This window comes from Tachyglossus aculeatus, chromosome 20 (genome assembly GCF_015852505.1).
Source record: "Tachyglossus aculeatus isolate mTacAcu1 chromosome 20, mTacAcu1.pri, whole genome shotgun sequence".
In the NCBI taxonomy this organism is placed as follows: Eukaryota; Metazoa; Chordata; class Mammalia; order Monotremata; family Tachyglossidae; genus Tachyglossus; species Tachyglossus aculeatus.
Window position 1 is genome coordinate 26193162 of NC_052085.1, and position 10166 is coordinate 26203327.

The following is a 10166-nucleotide window of genomic DNA, read 5'->3' on the forward strand; positions in this document are numbered from 1 at the left end:
CCCCTTTTTCCTGATCTGAGTGTCTACCCCAGTGCTTATTTAGCTCAGTGCTTGAAAGATAGGAAGTGCTGAAGAGCCATGATTATTATCATTATCATCAGTCAGTTTTTCTGGTTCTAGAAAAGGAAGGGGAATTGTCCTCAACTGTCTCGCTCTTCTCAGGGCGCTATTTTCAACTCACTTTCCCTTCACAAACTTTCTGACAGAAAGGATCGTCGGTGTGGCCGCTTCTAAAACGGCTTCAGCGCCTGAAGAAAGATGAATCAAATGATTCATGCGGAGATAATGTTCCGCGGAAAATGCCGTTCTATTCTGAGGCATCTTCAGCCAAACTCATTTCAGAGCCGTGGTCTTTGGAGCGGTGGTGCGCTGGATGTGATGATGATTCATGTAGTTTGAGCGATCCAGAAATAGCTTCGTTGCACTGAGATCCCATTGTCTCTTACCCGACTCCAGCGTTAAGCCAGATGAGCCTTCTTCCGCGTCGACCCCTTGTAGAAAAGGACTTAGGCCATTAAAGAAATTAGAGCGTGAGACGAGCATACAGTGCTGTCCACTGAAAATGGGTTTTATCTGCAATTCAATTCTTTTGAATCACCTCAGAATTCCTTCGAATCACCACAGCATCGGGTAAGGGCGGAAGAGGAATGTCCAGAGGAAGACCTGACCGTCAGCATTTTCAGGTTCTAATTCCCGCTTTTCCATTTCCTTTTTCTGATGTTAAATTTGAGCGTTTTAAAAGCCAATCAGGGAACCTATGTAAAGTGATCAATCAATCACTGGTATTTACTGAGCTGACTGTAAAAAACACGTTACTAAGTGCTTGGGAGCCGGCAGTACGACAGAATTGGTAGTCACGATCCCCACTCTCAAGGAACTTACAATTTTTTAAGCCCCAGTGACCATGATAATGGATGACCAGGATAACAGGTCGCCCATCTGAAATGGGGCTTCAGTCTTTTCTTCCGTGGTAGTCCCAGGCTGATTCATAATCAATGATATTTATTGAGCGCTTACCGCGTGCAGAGCACCGTACCAAGTGCTTGGGAAAGAACAATACGATACAGTTGGCAGATGTTCCCTGCCCACAATAAGCTTACAGTTTATAGGGGGAGACAGACAATAGAAGTAGATAAATTACAGGTATGGCAAGGAGGAAATGAAGGAACAGGAGCTGGAATCTCCTTGAAGATTGGATTTGTATCCTTTAGGCATTTGTTCACCCTCACCCTAAGCCCACCTAGCACTTATTACCTATCTACAAATTGTTTATAATAATGTCCGTCTCCCCCTCAAGACTGTAAGCTCGTTGTGGGCAGGGATCATGTCTACCAACTCTCTTGTACTCTCCCAAGCCCTGCACACGGTAAGCGCTCTCTAAACATCTTTGATAGATTCAATCGAGCGTTTACTGTGTGCAGGTCACTACTAAGTGCCCGGGAAAGTACAGCACAATAATATGACAGATTCTCTACTCACAACGAGAATAGATCTTCCTGAAGTGCCTTTCATATCTAGTTTGGAAACATTTCAGCTCATTAAAAGCAAACTCATTGTTAAAAACAAACAGCTCAATCTGCTAGAGGACGGGGAAGGGAAAGAATAAATTCACATTCTGTCATCTGGGCTTGATTTAAATTCTACTGTGGGAGGGGAAATGCAAAGAGCGGAGATGAAGGGGACATTTTTAACAGAGCAATTGAGAAAACGCAATTGCTCCAGTTATTTATTATTTCTTGAGGCGCAGCAATGCGCATTTTTATTACATTAAATCCTTAATAGATGTTTGTAATAATGGGCAAAGCACTGTATGAAGCGTGAGAATAATTATATGAAAATCTATTAAGACAGGGCCACCAGGGACTCATGGCTTAAGCGTGACGGGACAGGTGAAGACAGCAAAAAGATGAGAAGCCAATCAATAATGCTGTTAAGATTCATGCAAAATCCAACAGCATAGGATTTCGGTCAGAGACCACTTTAGAAGAAATGGTGTTTGGAAACAGCCTGGCTCCATGCAAACTGTAAAGCTCCTTATGGGCAGGGAACGTGTCTACCAACCCTATCGCGTCGTACTCTCCCAAATGCTTAGTACAGTGCTCTGCGTACAGTGAGTGTTCAATAAATACCATTGAGGATTGATTCCCTCTAGACTGTGAGCTCCTTATGAACAGGAAACATGATTACCAACCCTGTTGTATTGTACTCTCCCAAATAATAATAATAATAATGGCATTTATTAAGCGCTTACTATGTACAAAGCACTGTTCTAAGCGCTGAGGAAGTTACAAGGTGAACAGGTTGTCCCACGGGGGGCTGACAGTCTTAATCCCCATTTTACACAAAATGCTTCAATCAGTCAAACAATCGTATTTATCGAGCGCTTCCTGTGTGCAGAGCACTAGCCAAGCCTTTGAGAGAATACAGTGCAAAAAGGATGACAGCCCACAGTGGGCTTACAGTCTAGAGGGGGACAGTACGGTTTTCCCCTCTAGTACAGTGCTCTGCATATAGTAAGTGCTCAATAGATACCACTGATGATTGACTGATTTCCCTCAAGTAACGAGGCCAAAGAACTGTCATATGATGCTGCTTAACTTCACTTGACTTCTCTGGACCTTGGTTCCCTCATCTGTAAAATGGGGATTAAGACTGTGAGCCCCCAGTGGGACAACCTGATCACCTTGTAACCTCCCCAGTGCTTAGAACTGCTTGGCATATAGTAAGTGCTTAATAAATGCTATTATTATTATTACTATATATATGGAGTATAGAATCCAGGCCCTTCTGATTCCCGGGACCGGGCTCTATCCATTGGACCACACTGCTTCCCTGTTGGGGCCAGAAGCTGGAAAGGCCTCATAAAGGTCTTGGGAAACTAGCAGCATCTCGAGAGCCTGTGAGGGTGGGCAGGCAGGGTGCTGTGTGACCTTGGGCAAGTCACTTCACTTCTCTGGGCCTCAGTTCCCTATCTACAAAATGGGGATTCAATCCCTGTCCTATTACTATAATAGGATATATATTGTATATATATATATATATATATATAATATATAATTAATACTATTACTATTCTATTTATTTTGAATACATAAATAAATAAATAGCCCTACTGAGAGCTCACCTCCTCCAGGAGGCCTTTCCAGACTGAGCCCCTTCCTTCCTCTCCCACTCGTCCCCCTCTCCATCCCGCCATTTTACCTCCTTCCCTTCCCCACAGCACCTGTGTATATGTATATATGCTTGTACATATTTATTACTCTATTTATCTTGTACATATCTATTCTATTTATTTTGTTTTGTTAGTATGTTTGGTTTTGTTCTCTGTCTCCCCCTTCTAGACTGTGAGCCCACTGTTCTAAGCGCTGGGGAGGTTACAAGGTGATCTGGTTGTCCCACGGGAGGCACTCAGTCTTAATCCCCATTCCCACGCTGGGAAACAGCGTGGCTCAGTGGAAAGAGCCCGGGCTTTGGAGTCAGAGGCCGTGGGTTCAAATCCCGGCTCCGCCACTTGTCAGCTGTGTCACTTCACATCTCTGGGCCTCAGTTCCCTCATCTGTAAAATGGGGATGAAGACTGTGAGCCCCTCGTGGGATAACCTGATTACCTTGTATCTGCCCCAGCGCTTAGAACAGTGCTTTGCACATAGTAAGCGCTTAACAAATACCATAATTATTATTAGTAGTAGTAGTAAGCACTTAACAAATACCAACATTATTATTACCACAGATGAGGGAACTGAGGAACAGAAAAGTGACTTGCCCAAAGTCATACAGCTGATAATTCCCAAGTTCACTTGGTTTACCACAGGGCCAGATTGTCCCAACGGTGAGATCAGCCCAACTCACCCCTCTTACTGCCCGCGGCAGGCTGGACCCTCAGAGCGCACCTTCTCTGAACCAATCCTCATGCGTCCTTGATTGAATCTCTTCCGCCAAGGAGAGGGACCGAAATATCAAAATGTGGCCCCGTGACGAACGAAAGTTCTGACTCACCGCCCCCAACTCGGTAAACAAGAGCAGAGATGAAGCATTCCTAGTGGGGTCCAAGCAGTATTAAGTTTTAGAACTTTCTGATGACCGAGAGAGTGGGCTGCTTGTGGGGTGCCCAGGCTGATCAATCACTCAGTGGTATTTACTGAGCACTTACGTGTGCAGAGCACTGTACTAAGCACTTGGAAGGGTCGGTAGACAGATTTCCTGCCCACAGCAACCCTGTGTGACTGAAGATCTTTTAAAATTAAATAATGGACAGACATCTGTCCTGTGTGGTTTAGTCACGCACCTGCCTGGAGACAGGGGGCTGGCCTTCTCTCTGATCTCCCATCCTCATGTCTCTCTCCACTTCAATCCATACTTCATGCTGCTGCCCGGATTATCTTTGTCCGGAAACGCTCTGGGCATATCAGTCCCCTCCTCAAATATCTCCAGTGGCTACCAATCAATCTGCTCATCAGGCAGAAACTCCTCACCCTGGGCTTCAAGGCTGTCCATCCATCCCCTCGCCCCCTCCTACCTCACCTCCCTTCTCTCCTTCTACAGCCCAGTCCGCACCCTCCGCTCCTCCACCGCTGATCTCCTCCCCGTACCTCGCTCTCGCCTGTCCCGCCATCGACCCCCGGCCCACGTCATCCCCCGGGCCTGGAATGCCCACCCTCTGCCCCTCCGCCAAGCTAGCTCTCTACCTCCCTTCAAGGCCCTGCTGAGAGCTCACCTCCTCCAGGAGGCCTTCCCAGACTGAGCCCCTTCCTTCCTCTCCCCCTCGTCCCCCTCTCCAACCCCCCATCTTACCTCCCTCCCTTCCCCACAGCACCTGTATATATGTATATATGTTTGTACATATCTTTTTACTCTATTTATTTATTTTACTTGTACATATCTATTCTATTTATTTTATTTTGTTAGTATGTTTGGTTTTGTTCTCTGTCTCCCCCTTTTAGACTGTGAGCCCACTGTTGGGTAGGGACTGTCTCTATATGTTGCCAATTTGTACTTCCCAAGCACTTAGTACAGTGCTCTGCACATAGTAAGCGCTCAATAAATACGATTGATGATGATGATGACTAGATGACCTCTTCAGGGTCCCCTTCTGGCCTCATGGTTCTGTGATTTTACAAACCGGGGGAAAGATGATCTCTCTTCTTTATTACAGCCCCATCCCCGGCCCCAGCTGGCGGAACCAAGAATCCTCAGGGCTTCCAAGGGTTTGGACAGCGGGCTGATTATTCCATATTTATTTGAGCACCAACAACACACTAGCCCTCCAGCCCAGCTTCATTTTCCTTGGCTCATCTTACGCTGGCGTGTCAGGATTAACCAACATGAGGTTTAATTATTCTTGGTGTCGCATGTCGGGCCAATTCCTGCTCATAAAAGGCAGAGTGGCCAGTTGCCCTGAGATCAGGGGCCCTGGAGCCCTTCCTCGCTTCCACAGTGGCATAGAGGCCAGGGAGAGCCAGCAGAGGAAGGGAGGGAGAGAAATAGATTCGTGTTGCCTTGGCAACACGACTCCTTTTTCATCTATAAAAATATATATTTAGACTCTCTCGTTCCGCACTCAGACGGGATTGTATATTCATTCGCCTCCACGGATTTTTCGATCCAATCTGATCCACCCCTCCCGCCTTCCAGGAGGCGTCATGATGGACTGCTTATTTTCTGCCTTTCAGCGGCTGGGGTTTTGAAAGAGGGATTTTATTCACGGCAGCGAGGAACCTGTTCAACCTAGCAGAGTGGAGAACGAGAAACAACACAATCGTCAGGTTTTGTAAGCGACGTGGCTCAGTGGAAAGAGCACGGGCTTTGGAGTCAGAGGTCATGGGTTCAAATGCCGGCTCTGCCAATTGTCAGCTGTGTGACTTGGGGCAAGTCACTTCACTTCTCTGGGCCTCAGTTACCTCATCTATAATGGGGATTAAGACTGAGCCCCCCGAGGGACAACCTGATCACCTTGTAACCTCCCCAGAGCTTAGAACAGTGCTTTGCACATAGTAAGCGCTTAACAAATGCCATCATTATTATTATTATTCCCTAGTATGTGCAGAGCACTGTTTGGAAGCTTGGGGACATTTTCCCTTCTGTATTGTCTATGAACTTCAATCTGAAACCTTTGGGCACTTGATATCCGCCCAACCCCACAGCACTTATTTACGTGTCTTTCGATTATGTACTATAAATTATTTATTCTTATTATAGTCCGTCTCCCCCTCTAGACTTTAAAGGGAACATGACTGATAATTCGGTACTGAGCTCTCACAAGCGCTTAGTACAGTGCTCTGTACATAATAAGCACTCAGTAAATATGGTTGATTGTTTCAACAGAAGGAAAAGGCAAATCCCTGCCCTCAAGAGGCTTTTAGGCTGAAGAAAAAAAGTTTGACTTCTCCTGGCAGTCCCCGGATGGTTTGGATCGAAGAGTATGCCTCGAAGAGGTAGGAAGCTCGCCTTTTACTCTATGGGAGAATGAGGTTATGGGCTGCTCCTGGTTCTCTCTGTCTCCTGTGATTCCCATTATCTTAACACTGGCAGGGAATCTTGTCTTCTCTCCAGAGGGTGTCGAGACACTTGATTGGCATTTGCAAAGCCTGTGGTGATTCATGAATTCAGAGCACTCTAGACGCTATGCAAAAAAGCAGCAAGTGAAATCTGAACAAATGTCAGAGAGGGGCGTAAAACTTTCCACAGAGCCGTAAAAAATTTTTTTTAAAAATTCACTGTGAGGAGGCTTAGTTTTAATGAATGCCCTATTTCTCTTCCAAGAGCCACATATTCAAATATTGAAAATAGCAGCCCCATAACTCACCCTGTCTGAACCCCAGAGAAACCCGCCGACGGTGAGATCACGCAACCTCCCAGCCTACACGGATGGGCCGAGGGTAAATATCAACCCCTCGTGCCCACGTTTCACCTCAAAATCCAAGCCTAAAAACCTTTCCCCCAGTTCATCTTCTCTGGGATGAAAAATAGAAGCTAGAGCTGACGGGTTTGAAGCCTAAATCAGTCTTTACACTCACACCTGGGTAAAGACAAGCCATTGATTCCCCCAGTTGGTGAGACTCGATTGGAAAACCCAGTCATGGAAAGAAAAAATTGTCCAAGGTCACTCAGCAAGTCTGAAGAAGAATTGAAAAGGGAATTGAAAAATTGCGAGTTCCCCGCTAATCCAACAAAATAATAATATGTTTTAGCACTCACTATGTGCTAAGCACTGGCGTAGATTCAAGATAATCTGGTTGGATACAGTCCCTGTCCCAGACTGAATTTCAAAAATGACCTCAGTGGAAATGATCGTCCTTACTTCGTTTGTGCGGATTTGCCCCTGGTTTATGTCGTATTCGTGTTTTTATTGTTTCATCTCTCCTTATTTGTCTGTCACCAGTCTCCGCATCCCAGCTTTTATATTCAGATTGTGAGCCCCTTGAGGAAAGGAATCCAAAACTAATTCCCATCCATGTGCCAGTTTCTAAGCGAAGCAGTGTGGCTCAGTGGAAAGAGCCCGGGCTTGGGAGTCAGAGGTCGCGGGTTCTAATCCCAGCGCCGCCGTTTATCGGCTGTGTGACTTTGGGCAGGTCACTTAGCTTCTCTGTCCCTCAGTTTCCACATCTGGAAAATGGGGATTAAGACTGTGAGCGCTATGGGGGACAACCTGATTACCTTGTGTCTACCCCAGCACTTAGGACAGTGCTTGGCACATAGTAAGCGCTTAACAAAACCCAAAATTATTGTTATTATAGTGCTTAGTACAGAACTTAAATAAGCTCTTAATGAATACTATTACCACTAGTATTGCATACTATATACCTATATATATCAAGCGCTTAGTACAGAGCTTAAATAAGTGCTTAATGAATACTATTACCACTAGTGTTGCATACTATATACCTATATATATATCAAGTGCTTAGTACAGTGCTCTGCACACAATAAGCGCTCAATAAATACTATTGAATGAACTGAATGAATACTATAAGTAATAGTCTTACCACTGCTACTGATTCTATTTTTACTATACTTTATTGTATACTAATTACCTATATACTATGTACTAGAAAAGTAATATTTTAACACTACAACTGATATTATTATCTCTACCACTACTCCGGGTTGAAATGCAACTCGAGACTTACTTTCTATGCCCAGTGATTTCTCCTTTTCAAGAGGACCTTTTCACCCTTTCACCGATTGGGAACGATTACCAATGTTTTCAGCGGGTGTTGAGGTCCAGTGGGTTTACGGATGAGGTAACTGAGGCACCAAGAAGTCAAGTGACTTGCGGAGCAGGGGCTAGAAGCCATGACCTTCCATCTCTGAGGCCCGTGCTCTAGCCACTGCACCGTGCTGCTTCTCTACAGAAGCAGGAGTGGTAGAAGGATAGTAGTGAGGGGAGGTAGGAGGGCGCAAGGGGAAATGGTTTTTCCTGCCTCTGGTTTCCTTGCTGGCTCGCGGATCCGGGCTGCAGCCGTCACAGAGGAGCTCTGAATTCCCAAGGAATGAGCAGCTTTCCCTTCCTCTACACGGGCTGCAGAAAACCAAATGGATTTCCAGGCGGGGCTGCAGAGTGGGCAGATGGGCATGTGTGTGTTTGTGTTGCATGCATGTGCAGGATCTGTCAGGCCTAAACGGAGAACCTGGTCATTAGTACTACGACTGAGCGCTCACCTCCTCCAGGAGGCCTTCCCAGACCGAGCCCCCTTTTTCCTCTCCTCCTTCCCCTCCCCACAGCCCCTGTATATATGTTTGTACATCATCATCATCAATCGTATTTATTGAGCGCTTACTGTGTGCAGAGCACTGTACTAAGCGCTTGGTAAGTACAAGTTGGCAACATATAGAGACAGTCCCTACCCAACAGTGGGCTCACTTATTACTCTCTTTTACTTGTACAAATTTACTATTCTATTGATTTGGTTACTGATGTGCATCTAGCTTTATTTCTATTTATTCTGATGACACCTGTCCACATGTTTTGTTTTATTGTCTGTCTCCCCCTTCTATCAATCAATCAATCGTATTGAGCGCTTACTGTGTGCTGAGCACTGTACTAAGCACTTGGGAAGTCCAAGTTGGCAACATATAGAAGAGATGGTCCCTACCCAACAGTGAGCTCACAGTCTAAAAGGGGGAGACAGGGAACAAAACCAAATGTACTAACAAAATAAAATAAATAGAATAGATATAGACTGTGAGCCTGTTGTTGGGTAGGGACCGTCACTGTATGTTGCCAACTTTCCCGAGTGCTTAGTCCAGTGCTCTGCACACAGTAGGCGCTCAATAAATGCAACTGAATGAATAGTACTGTCTAGACGAAAAGGATGGGGACCAAGAGTCGGAAGATCAAGGTGCGAAGGCCGACTCTACCACTGGCCGGTGGTAGGACCCTGGGCAAGTCCCTACTCACCTCTCTGTGTCTCGCTTTCCTCATTTCTACAATGGGGACTAGATAGTCCACCCTCTTGGATCGTGAGCCCTGTGTGAAGGCTGGGAGGGTGTCCGATATAGTTACCAGTAAGTAAACGCGGTGGTGGTAGGACCTTGGGCAGGTCTCTGAACCTCTCTGTGTCTCAGTTATCTGTAAAATGGGGACAAGATATCCTTCCCTCTTGGATTGTGAGCCCTGTGGGAGAGACTGGGAAGGTGTCTGATTTCGGTACCAGTAAGTAAACAATTGGGAAGTACAAAACAAAGGAGGGCCACTTTCCCTGCCCACAGGGAATTTAAATTCAGGGTAGGTATTCAGTAAAGACCACCTCTGCTCCTACTGGTGGTACCCCACAGATTACTTGGTGGCAAGGGAGGTCTGGCTACGAGGCGGTAAACTTCTGCCACTAGATGAAATATTTCTGCTCCTCCTGTCTAATTCTGTAAAACCCTCATTTGGGCTGAAAATCTTCAGGCCCATCCAGGGAATCCATCCCCTAAAAGGCCATAATTGCTTACAAACACATGCAATTAGCTGCTGAAATGATCACCAACCCAGTCATTTGCTCTTTCTACGAGTAACAGCGCACCAGGGCTTAGAAACCCGTGATTTTTCCATAGCTCGATAAAACAGGTTTATGTCTCACTTTGCAAATGAGTGCATCCTTTCCTGGCAAATATTGTTCCTTCTCCCATTAAATAACTTAAGGTTCCCCATAACCGCTCAAAAACGGGCTTCAGTTTGGATGG